Source organism: Microtus pennsylvanicus, chromosome 4 (assembly GCF_037038515.1).
Source record: "Microtus pennsylvanicus isolate mMicPen1 chromosome 4, mMicPen1.hap1, whole genome shotgun sequence".
Classification (NCBI taxonomy): domain Eukaryota; kingdom Metazoa; phylum Chordata; class Mammalia; order Rodentia; family Cricetidae; genus Microtus; species Microtus pennsylvanicus.
The window spans coordinates 83,077,740-83,091,274 of record NC_134582.1 but is presented as its reverse complement, the minus strand read 5'-3'; positions in this window follow the sequence as shown (position 1 = coordinate 83,091,274).

Genomic DNA, 13,535 nt, shown 5'->3' with positions numbered 1-13,535 from the left:
AATGAGTCTTTGCAATGAACACTTGCAAATAAAGACATATGGGCAAAAGGGTTTGCTGCATGACACTGTGTCCCACTACAGCTTCCACGATAAGGTTTTTCCTTTTTCCTCTTTTTTTTCCTTAAATTTTATTTTATTTTATTTGGGAGGGGGAGGGTTTGCAAAGGAACAGGAAATAAATGAGACTGAGATGTGTGATGTGAAAGACACAAAGAATAAATAGAAAGAAAGTTTTAAAAAGAAAGAAGAGAACCATTGCTCTGGTTCGACATACCTTGAGTCAAATGTGCAAAGCAGCTCACAGGAGGAAGGTGTTCTGCTCGCTCATGTTAGGGCCAGTGCTGTTCCTACTGATGTTTATTTGGAGGTGGTAAGGGTTTCTCCAGATGTATTTTTCTCATTTAGAGTCAACATATGAAATCTGCTGCAGGATATTGGACAGTACTGTGAGCCCCAAGACTGTTTTAACAACCTTGGATCAGGGTGCAGAGTCAGAAAGTAGTTGACAGGAATGAACATAGAGTATAGAGGAGCCAGGAGTATGGGTGGAGATGCACAGGAAAGAGTAGGAAGGGACTCGGAGATTCAAGGTCTTTTTTGGTTTGGGACATCTGGAGAGATGCATGCACTCTGACTGGGTCCCTGGCCCAAAAGGAAGGTCAGCTGGCTGCTTCTCAACCTGAGCTAGCAGGTTTTCACCTCCGCATCTGACTCCCAAGTCACTTTTGATAAAAAGAATGATAGAGACTCAGTTAAAAAACTACATTTGGTGGCATACTTTAGGTAATGGAATTGAAAGGAACTTTCTCCTGGACCTAAAAGCAAAACTTATCAAACTTCCATGTAGAAAATTTTTGTTTACCCAATCTCTGAGAGATCTGCAGAGACATTTTCTGATAAGATAGAGTCAAGTATATTTAATGTGAAGAGAAGAAATGAAATGCAGGATTTTTTTATTTTTTTATTACACAGGATGGCATCATATATCCCAAGCTTGCTCCTGAACTCACTATGAGATCAGGCTAGCCCCACACTCATGGTATTCCTCCTGCCTTAGCTTGCCACGTGTTGGAATTATAAGCAGGAACCACCACCACATCTGACTGTTCAAGCTCCCTCTTTTGACACTGACTTTCCCACAACACAGAAGCAATAAGGACTTCAAGAGCATCCTCAAAAGACGTGTATATCCCCTCTACACCCCAGGGAACATTAGGGAAGAGGAGACAAAAAGAATGTAAGGGCCAGATGATAGGGAGAAAGACTGTGAAATCTCATGTACTGGACAAGACACACCCATTAATAGTGGGAACTTCCAACCCTACAAAGGCCCACCCTGGGTCTGCACAAGACTAGACTCATCAGGACTCAGGCATGGACATAGGAGGGTCTCAGGTGGCTTGGTCCCCTCCCAGCTAAACTATTTGCTTCCGCTATATTCAGAGGGAGAAGGGGCTATTGCCCCCAGTTCTGTGGCCACTGATGACTCTACCAAGATCCAAAAGTGAGTTCCCATCCAAAGGTCATACAGGCAGTCATGGATAAACTAAATAGACCACAAAACCAAATGGTCTAAATCTGGAAAAGGGCTGGTAGGGATGGCAAGTGGTTGGTAAGTGTGGGAGGAAAATAAGAACGCATGGAGGAAGTAATCAGTGCAGCCTGTGTGTGAGTGTGTGAAAGTGTGTAAGAGCATGTGTGAGAGTGTGTGAGTGTATGTGTGCATGTGTGTGTGTGATAATAAAACAATGTAAGGTAGATGAGAGGCCTCTTCAGTTACACAGGAGCAGAGGGATCCTGGAACACTTGGTAAGTGCAGAGAACAGAGGCAAAGAGGCTCCGTGGTTGAAGCACTCGGGAAGATTCCCATGGAACCATCCTGCAAAGCTCGGGAAGCTTGTTTCCAAATAGTAGTTTGCTAAGTCATCTTGGACTCTGAAAGCATTGTGCTATTTCTAATGATCACCACACTCTGTATTGATTAATAGTGTATATTTCATGTTGGTATACAGAAAATTAAAGGTTGGCTTTTTTTTTTTAATTTGAGGATGTAGCTTAGTTGGTACAGTGCTTACCCCACATGCACAGAGCCCAGAGTTCTGTCCCCAGCACCACACAAAGCTGTATATGTGACACATGGCTGTAACCCAGCACTTGGAGGGGCAAGAGGATCCAGAGTTCAAGGTCACCCTCAACTATATAGTGAGCTTAAAGACTAGCCTAGTATACATAAGGCCCTGCCCGGAAACCAACACGGGAGTGTGGCATTCTTGAATGATAGAGTCATATATTTAAAAGGATCCCAAACCAAGAATCATACAGGGGAAGGGGGGGGGGAGGCTGAAAACTAGATGGAGTGGAGGGAGAGAAAACTGTAATGGGGATATAATGTTAAAGAGAAGAAGAATTTTAAAAAAGATGCCAGAATTTAATTCACTAACATTGGATATTTTACACATTCAAAATCTTACAGCCCAAGTTCTTACTTCCACTACACACTTAAAACCTTCAGACCACTTGTTTTAGGCCTTATGCTATTTCTAGATGTTAGACAACCCCGAATAATTTTATTTTTCCCAGACTATCAGCATAAGAGTCTATACACTACTTATTAGATCTAAAAAAAAAACCTTCTGTAATTATACTAAATTAATTAGATTCTTCACGTATCAAACACTGGGACAACACACCCCCACGTGAACTAGAAGGGGCAAGAAGCAAAGTGTCTCTGCGTGAAAGGGCATTCAATCGTCTTCTTCCCGAAGCATCACTCTGCTCTAAGAAGGACTAGTGGGAAAGAAAGAGAAATCCTGGGTGTTCATGTGGGTAGTGTATGTGTGCATGTGTGTGTGCGCGTGTGTATGCATGTGTGTGCATGTGGTGTGTGTGTGTGTGTGTGTGTGTGCGCGCGTGTGTGCGACTGGATTGCCCTCTGCTGGACACAATTACCTTTTATTCCTTTAAGATCTTAGCAAAGGAGAAATAAAAGTAACAATTTCCCTAGAAAATGAAAAAGGATAAGGAAAATTGAAACAGAACAAAATGAAAGAAGAAATGAAGAAGTTAGAAGGAAAATCAAGAGTAAGATTTAGTCTCTAATCAAGAAACAATCAGAAAAATACAAATACTAAGAAGTAGCCCATCCCATCCCTGCTGGGATTACTGGTGGAGAAACAAAATAATTATAAATGACAATATATAGCCTACTGTCCTCTGGACGTGTGCTAGCTATGTGCTCCTAAACTGTGTTGATAGCAGCCAACAACTGTGTTGCTGCCTTGTGGAAATTCACTGAGAATAAAGTTTAGAGATCAGAACCATTTTTCAGACATTCCACGCAGATCCCAAAGCAGCGTTCAATCTATAGAGGCACAGTGCTAGGCTTTACACCTTTGCCGCAAAGAGAGATTTCATGAAAGTGCGATTTTAACTTAATTTTTTTTTTACTGATTGAATTATTTACTCACAGGTTTGATTTGAACGAAAAGCAACACAGGTTAAAATGTTATAAAGTTGAGAAAAACAAGCTTCTTCAAACATGGTTAATTATTTAAAGACTATATAGAGCCAAAATCATATTGACAATTGCATGTGCAACTCCATGACAATTTCTTAAAATATGCTCTTAATGTCAGCTTAGAAGAAGGAGCATTTCTGAGAAGGCTTGGATCCCTGAGCCTCCAAGCCACGGTGTCTCTAAGACAGAACCATCTACTTCCAGCATATGTATGTGTTTCAGGGTCCAGAAGAGCACCCCAGAGCCCAGCCTAAGCATTTTCCTTCTCCACCCCATACTGCCACCCCTAGAATTAGGAGAAATCCCTACCTTGTTACTTGTGCAAACAGTGGCTTCAGCTGTGAGACTTTAAGCTCCTTAAATATTATTCAAGGGTATCTCTAGAGAGGGGGCCAATTTAATTAGGTTTATCAAATGCTTTTAAGATATCTTGGAGCATACAACCAAGCTGGAGCTAAGCAGGGCCATCATAGGGTACGGCAGAAACTCCAGGCACAGATGGGACAGAGGGAAAGTAAAACAGCAGATCCCTCTCTTCAAGGCCACAAAAACTAGCCCAAGAGCCCACACCAATCAGCATCCTTCCATTTTAAGAGTATAATGAGGATGTTTGCAGGGGTTATGTGTCTGTGTGAGTGTGAGTCTGATCTATGTGTTTTCCACAGGTCCGTGCAGGTGTACAACCTTGTGCCCACGTGAATGTCGAGGTCAAAGGTGAATATAAGGTGTTCTTCTCTACAATTTCCACATTCCTCCTTTGATGCAGGGTCTCTCACGAAATCAGCATAGTCCCAGCATAGCACTGTCCCCCAAAGCACTGGGTTACAGATACACGGCTATGTCCAGCTTTTTGCGTGAAGTCCTGGGATCTGAACTCGGGTCTACATGCTTGCACAACAAGCGCTCTTCCACAGAAGCCATGTCTCTAGCCCCAGGTGTCTTGTTTCAATGCATGCTTTCAGATGGCAAGAGTAGAGAGGATACATACAACTGCATCAGACTACCTGGTAAGCATCCTAACATTCGATTACAGCAGGATATGAGAAAGCCATGCAATCCAACTTGGAAGACCCAAAATGCTTCCTGGAGGAGGTAAAATCTGAGTGGGATCTCCAACAGCAATGCTGTAGGAACAGTGCTCTAAGTGTAACCTTTGAAGAGAATATTCACGAAACCATCACAGTCAAGAGATGCTTATTATCCCATCTTACTGATCAGAAGTAGGGGCAAGAGAGCATCGTGCCACTAATCCAGTACGATGCAAGAGGGATGCAAACACATGCATTCTCCATCACCTGCCCAGCTGGAAACAGTGGCATCTTGTGGGTCTACTTGTACCTTCCCCATTAATTAAATTAACATTATCATGTCTGCCTATAACATGGCAAAGTAAAACCCACCAATCTCTAGTGGGCGTAAGCTTGAAAAATTGTAGTTTTCCATGCCACATGCAGAATCAGGGAACAGGAAAAAAAGCATCACTTTCCAAAGGTTGGGTAGAGACTCTAAATACCATTGATTTTAAAAAGTCTCCAAATTTTAGCATAATGAGGTTTCCATATCTAGGATAAAACTCATTTCCCACATTAAAAGAAAAGTTAACTGACAAGAGCCTTGTCAGAAAGGGAGCTTTGTTGACTGCAACATGTTTGATTATCAACTTCAGAGCAGACACTAACAAAATAACTTCATGCATTCTTCAAATTTATCAAAACCAGAAACGTGGGTTTTTCTTTCTGTGTACACTAACAGGGTTAGTTTCCCCAAATGCCTAAGTCAATCCAGGATTTTAAATTGGACAATAACAAAAACATAAGTTGTTTTGTATTCTAAAAATGATGAGTTTGAGCGTGGTTTTGGCTCGCAGTGGTTGGGGCCTTCATCACAGTGATGCTCAGCATGGATGCTCATTATCAGTGGGATGGGAAGGAGAGCTCTCTAAACAGGATGCAGGCTGCTAATGCAGACCCATCCGCTGAATTTCAAAGCATTAATAACATCAACTTCATGCTTTCTGCAATGTAAGAAGAATCCAAACAATCTCAGGTTTTGAAAAATGCATACCATTTAACTGAACTCTGGAAAACCAGAGCATCCATCAATTGGCTAAAAGAAAATTTCTATACCTAGATTGATTCATGCAATTATCATTTGTAAGATTAATTTTACTTGACGCTCATGAGTATTTCCTTACTAACAACTAGCTTAGATTATTAGCCATTACTCTGAGTTTCTTTATTCACTCAGAAAATATGTGTTATGTGCTTGGAATAACATGGTATTAGAGTTCTAGTCCATATTTTTTCTGTTCTCAACATTAGAGAGACCTATAAACATAAGAGATAGTTTGATAAACATCCCTTAAAACAACACAATGACAACCATACAATCTAACTTGGAAGAATCCAAAGGCTTCCCTGAATGAGGAGATATCAGGGTAGAGTTGTTTTGTTTTGATTTGATTTGGTTTGTCTGTGTGTGGCATATGCAGATGTTTGTGTGTATACACATACATGTGCAAATATTCATGCACACATGTGCACACGCGTGTGGAGGTTAACGGCTAATTTAATAATAGAAGTCTGCCTCAGTTTCTCACCATGTCATTTTATACTGAGTCTCTCACTCAACTTATTGCTCCAAGGATCTTCCTGACTCTACACCTGTGTCCTACGCATCCCCCTACCCCATCTAGCCAGCACTAAAGTTACGGACACACACTTTGCCACTTTTGTGTGGATGCTGGCATCTAAACGCAGACCTGTATGCTTGCACAACTGAGCCATCTCTCTAACTGCCAATCACACATTTCCATCAGACATTCTCTGTAGCCCCTAGCCAATGCACTCTTTTAACACGCGAACACATACACACACAAAAATGACAGATAAGGAACTGTGGGACCGAAATGCATGCAATACAAAAAAAAGTGACAGCATCGAGTCACATATCAAGGCTGACTCAAGGCCACCAACTGTGATTCTCTCTTCCTATAGCAAGCAGATAGGCAAAGGGATCAAGGCCTGGGGAAGCACCAAGAATCTGGGGGTCAGCAAGTACATCGAATCACATCTGAAATGAGCTATGGGTATCTGAAATCAATCTGCACCAGCTGATTGTAATGCTGTTGTCTGCAACTTATTCACCTCAACAAGTAAAAAAAGACCAGTATGCACCCTGGTTTCAATACAACCCTATAATCTCCGTGATTTACGTTTCACACTTTAGCTTCTTGCTCATCTGGCATGCCCAACGTGGGAGGCTCTGTCCTCAGACCCACTCAGGAAGCAAGACTGATGTAGGCTGCATCTTCGCTCTGGCTCCTGGGATCACTGCAGCAAGAAAGGAGAGAACTGCACATGTCAAGCATGAGCAATTAAACGCTCTGGCCCAGAAATGCTACCTGTCACTTTCGCTCACATGTCATTGTCCAGGACTAGTTAGCGATAACGCCTCACTGCCAGAGGGCAGAGGAGTAAGTAGCATAGATTTCGCAGTCAACTTGTGCCAGGCACTGGTCATCAGGAGTAATATACACCAGGTGATTTTGTTCAGTGTAAGGGGTCATCCGGTCCAGCATCTGGGAATATGATTGACATCAAACACGGCAAGCTTAGACTGCCAATGCCACTCACAGCTGATTCAGTCATGTGATTCTGATTAAGGTGTCTCGTCCTCTGAATGGTAGTTTCTTCTTCTTAAGCACAGGAATATGGCGTTTTCCAAACAATGATATTCAAATGAGATCACATATGAAACACATATCAGTGTTGGCCATAGCTAAAGCCCATACACAGTGGGTTCATTTTGAATGGAATAATATTGCATTTAGGAAAAATGCAGAGGAATTTAATAAAAGAACTGCATCATAGTGGTTGCTTAAACTGGTTATCTTACATATTAAAATACTTAGCAAAGCCGCAAGAAATTAAAATCAAGGAATTTATGCCATACGCCAGGTATTTTTTTTTCATTTCTTTTTTGCATTATTTTTTATTAGTACATAACAAATCACTATACACTTATTAGTGTAAAAAAAATCTTGTGCAATAACTCAGTTCTATAGGTTAGATATTGAAACAGGGACCGCATCTCTAAACAGTGTACCCCAAAACTGAAATCAAGATGCCCAGGCTTCACTAGCTCAGTGACTTCCTCCGGGCTTCTTCCATGGTCTTCCAGACTTCCATTACTTCCAGGTGTGACAATAAGGTTCTTGTCTTAGCTGGTTGTGAGGCAGCAGCAATCTGAGGTTTCTGAAGTTTGTCCATGTTTTATACTGTGGTCTTCAAAGGCTATAATCAGCAGAAATGTCTCCTTTCTTCCCAACTTCCTGAAACATCTCTCTTTAACTTTGACTGCTAACAACACTGTGAAGAAACACTAAATTTTTATGAGGTCATCTGAAGAATTCAGATTCACCCCTTTTCCTTATTTTTTATTAATTTTTTCTCATTTACTTTATGTGCTACCAAAGTTTCCCCTCCCTCCTCTCCTTCTGTTCCCTCCCCCCCACCTCCCTTCCACCCAGCCCATCCACTCCTCCTCCTCCTCCATTCAGAAAGGGACAGGCCTCCCGCAGGAGTCAAAAAGCATGGCACATCAAGTTGAGACAGGACCAAGTTCCTCCCCCTGCATCAAGGTTGGGCAAGGCAACCCAGCTTGGGTATTGGATTCCCAAAATTCAGCTCAAGTGCCAGGGTCAGGTCCTGATCCCACTGCTAGGAGTCCCACAAAAAACCCAAGCTACACAACTGTCACACACACACACACACAGAGGGTCTAGGTTGATCCCATGCAAACTCCCTAACTGTTGGTCCAGAGTCAGTGAGCTCCCAAGAGCTCAGGTCAGCTGTCTCTGTGGGGTCCCCTGTCATGACCTTGGTGCAATCCCTCCTCTCTCTTCAACAGGACTCCTGGAACTCAACCCAGTGCTTGGCTGTGGATCTCTGTATCTGCTTCCATAAGTTACTAGATGATGTTCTCTGATGACAATTAGGTTAGTCACCAACCTGGTTACAGGAGAAGACCAGTTCGGGCACTGTCTCCACTACCGCTAAGAGTCTTATCTGGGGTCATCCTTGTGGATTTTTGGGGTTTCCCCTGGCACCACATTTCTCCCTAACCCCAAAATACCCCTATGAAGACATTTCTTTCATTATTCTCCCCCTCCATCACGCCTCCAAACCAATCCCTCCCATTCCTATACCTCCGTCCTCCCCCATCCCAAGTTTGCCCAAGAGATCCCATCCATTTCCCCTTCTCAGGGAAACCGTGTGTCTCTCTTTGGACCCTCCTTGTTACCTAACTTTTCTGGGACTGCGGATTGCAGCCTGGTTATCCTTTACTTTACAACTGATACCCACTCCTAAGTGCTCTTTCTGGGTCTAGGTTACCACACTCAGGATGATTCTTTTCTAATTCCGTCTGTTTGCCCCTCTTCAATATAACACTGTGTATCACGAGAGTGAAAGTACTCCAAGGCCCCACTCACACCCACACAAATGATTGTGCACCGAAGTCACTGGCAGCCTGCGAGTCTGCTTATCACGTTCCCATGCCCAGGGCAGCAATCTCTCTAACTGCCGCACAGTGATTCCTAATAGGAAGACATCGAGGTGTGCATGTTATTGGCACACAGTGCTTGCTGTCAGCAAGAGCAGGATTGTGTACACAAACGATGTCTTTCTATCATTGGGAAAACCATTTCTAAAGGACATATTCACATATTCGCGGGGAGACATGCCTCTGGTTTCTGCACATCTTGCAAGCAGATGTTCCTAATCCCTTGCTTTGGAGTGTCTTTTCAAGGGTAATTGTGGAGCAAACAATCTGGAGGATGGAGATACAGTGTGTCTCTTTTTAGATCAAAGAGCAGATTTGCTTATTAAGCTATATAATAAAGATAGCATCTCTTCCAACACAAAGGGCCCTTGGGCTTGCTGTGAAAGATTCGACTTCCCCAAGTGGCTATTTCCTCACCAGGAACACAGCTCAGCTGGTATGGCTATCTCCACCTGGCTCCACCCTCACCCCACCCGACCCCACCCCGAACCGTGGTGAAGGAGAAACTGAGCAAGCATGATTACTGTCTGACTATTGCTAATGCTGCGGGAGGAGGGAACTCTGTATCTGACTGACAAGCATTTACAAGAAATTACACATTTATTTTCTCCTTGGGTCATAAATGTGCTGGTAGAATGTGTATAACATTAAAATATCTATGTTGATAGGTATCTTGTATAGTTCATATGGTCTTATTCTGATTATTAAGGCAAATATCTTATGAATTTTATGTGAATGTTTAATATCTGTTCATTTCTCTCTGATACAAGTAATAGCTTATCTGTATATCTGTATTTACGCAAAAATTTTTAAAACAGATTTTTCTTTTATATGTGTGTATTTAGATTATAAGTCCTTTAAAATACAATTAATACAAGAAAATTTTACAAATATAGAATATTTGCAATTACAGACCCTCCTTTTAAAAACATGTAACTTTATGTGCAAAGAATCTATGCTGATATGATCAGTATTTTCAGATTACTCAAGTAGGTAAATACCATTTCTTCTCTTCTCATGGGAAGTTTACACAAGCAAATAAAAAGAAAGAAATGTGTAAAAAAGTGTGATTCTTCATCAAAGCTTTTCTTTCCCATTTTATTTATTTATTTATTTATTATTAGATATTACAGTATATACACATGCACATATACATATACACATAGACACAAAACACATGCAAACACATAACCACACACATATGCTTAAACACATACACACAGAAAAAAACACGGGAAAAAAAGATGTCTCTAGGAAAGCAAACTTCTGGCTATTTCCCGAGAACTCACGCTCAGACTCACAGTTGCATGTATTTCAGGTCTGTAGGTGTTTGGTTCTTTCTGGTTAACAGTGGATTGTTACTTTGGTGGTAAGAGGGATGATCTGCTCCTCTGATTTAAAAGAATCGTTTCCTATAAACAGGGAAAGCACACTCATCCTCCACACCTGCTCCAGATTCCTCCCTCTCTTCTAACTTGTAGGCTTACCGCTTTTTAGAATTTCCTTTCCAGTTACGGATGTAACATCGAATTCCCTCATTCAAGCTTGGGCGTGGCATATGCAACAATCTGAAGTTTCTGTTTCAAATCAGCATGACTAAAATGCTCAGCCACCTTTCCACAGAGGGCACTCACTTATCACTGGATTTAACCTCACCATAAACTGAACCACTAAAATGGGTCAAAATTAAATCAAAGATATTTGAAAATATTTCCCAAATCCTTGTACTCTTCTGGGGCCTGGTTTGCAGAGTTCGTTTTGGAGGAAGATGAGAGAGCAAGTGGGAAGCACTTGGATAGCCCTCCTACTCTTCCCTCCCATTGCTCGGGTTTCTTTGGGGAAACTGACTCCAGCAAACTTCAGCCGTCTCCACCGTGAAATCTTTTCCGGAAAGGCCAGGAGATACATTCTTTCTTTGCCCGTTTTATTTACTGGGTAAGTGAAAACACCACACACACAGACACAAAAAGGATCAGACATCATTGTAAAAGGATAAGGGAATTATGTAGGATGTAAGCAATCATGCCTTGGCTCTGAAAATTATGTTCTTAGTAAACTGGTTTTATTTTAATTTTGCAGTGTGGCATAGTTACAGATACAGAGATGTGTGTATGTGTTCATTCATCACAAGTCTTTTTGAAACTCTGCAAATTAGCCACAACATACAGGGAAGCACTGAAGTCACCCGGCATCGTTCCCAGCGTGATCACCTCTAAGAACGCTTGAGATGGAAGGCTTGCTGCCATTTTTCTATTGTGCGTCAGAAAAGGAACGCTTGCTTTTTATCCAGCTGCCTGTCACTTTCCTGCAAAAGGAGCTCTCAGGATGTCAGTGTAGAATGCTAGTTGTGGGGTGGTGACGTCACATGGAGAAGCTAAGTCTACTCCTCAGAGCCTGCGGGGGTCATTGCATACTGCAATGAGCTACTGTATATGAGAGTGAGTATGTGCTAGGTATCTGAGTCTGGCTTATCCCACTCAGTTGATGGCCTGCAACTCTGGCCATTTCCCTGCAGATAACCTAGAGTCATTCTCCACAAATGAATAAAACCCCATTGTGAATATTCACATTCTTCTGTGGATGAGAAGTTCCTATATCCTGATATATATAGTCCTCACAACATTGTAGGAACATTACAACATATATTTTCCATTTGATCGAAGAGTCCAATGTATAAAATAAATTTTCACATTTAATCTTTTTTGAGATTTGGAGCCATTTTAATTTTTATTGTTTTTATTGAGCTATACATTTTTCTCCACTCCCCTTCCTTCCTCTCCCCCACATTTAATCTTGAGTCTCTTTTAAGAACTTTGTCAGTCAGAAACAATCCTTTAAAACAGCAGTGTGATTCCCTCATCAGCAGATAGATTCGCTGTGTGTGAAAAAAGCAGCCTGCTAAGTATTGACGTTTTCCTTGAGTTAGCTTACACTGGACTCTAACACTGTCTGTGCTACTGTGAAACACCCATACTTCTTTACTATCTGTCTCCCATTTCCCCATCTGGCCCATGAGAATATTACCAAATCCTTTGCCTTGTGACTCTTCTTTTATGTGGTCAGTAGACTCTGCTCATGTCCACCAACTAACGCTGTGACCTGTCTATAGTATGTTCACAAAAGGGAGAAGAGAGGAAGGAGGGAGACAAAGAGAAAAGCTGGGACAATAAATGGAACAAAAGCTGAAAAGAATTGAAGTTGGGATCTCAGAAGAACAATTGCCTTTATATGAGCTCTGGGGAAGACAGGAAATTTTTTCTCTGATCAACCATTGTGAAAGAATTCTTTGTACTGTCTTTGCAACTTTTTGCAAATCTAAAGTAATTTTAAAATAGGAAGTAAAAATAAGTAACAACAATCATATAGAAAAATATTCTCCGGATAGTCACAAGAGTATGCCCTTGAGATCGAGACAAAAAACTGCTTTTTGTCATCTGTTATTAGCAAGATCACACCACCAGCTACTCACTATAGAAACAATTTAGCACCGAGAGGGGTTTGTCTGTGTTCTTCCTAAGAAATAAGGGAGGTAAAATGGCAAACACGGCTCACCGTCCTGAAGTACCTTTAAGGAAATGGACTGTAATGGCTTTAGAAAGACTTATGTGGGAACGGAAATACTTTATGCTCTGCCTCTCGTATTACATCTGTATCTGACAACTTGATCTTATTAAAGATAATTGAAATGGGATTTTAAAGCATATTTTGTAAAGTGCTTCAAGAACCCTAAATAAATTGAAATGAAACCAATTCCCCAGATACATGCTGAGAGTAATTGTTTTTTTTTTTTGTTTTTGTTTTTGTTTTTGCTGTGTTTTATTTAACTCTATTGAAGGCATTTCTGAACTGGGTCAGAGTTCTGCAGAGGTTAAATTTTTCTAATATATTTTGTTTTCTTCCAGGACAGTCGTGGATGACCACAGTCCATGTAATGTGGGCAAGCGGATAGAATTCAGTGGTAAGTTCCCTTTAATTGCTCAGATCTGCTCAGTGTAAACTGAATCACTACATTGAAAAGTGTAGCAAGTAACCTGTAGGCATATATTTTCTCTGCTACACTCTGACCCTTAGAGTACTGCTGCAGTTACATGCATAATAAATACAGTAGACAGGACGGCAGCCACATAACTGGGTTATTCGGGTAAATCAGCCATTTGGGGGGATATATACATAGTGTGCGGTGTGTGTGTGTGTGTGTGTGTGTGAAAAGGGGCATCATATATATGAAAAGTGACATATATTTCATATATCTTTTCATATAGGTATATGAAAGGGACAATATATTTTCATACATACATATATATATATATATATATATATATATATATATATATGAAAAAGCATTGTACTACATGACTTTAAACTCTATCTATTTCTGTGATTACCACTATAACCAAATGGCCAAAAGCAACTTGGGAAGGAAAGGGTTTATTTGGTTTACAGTGTACAGTCT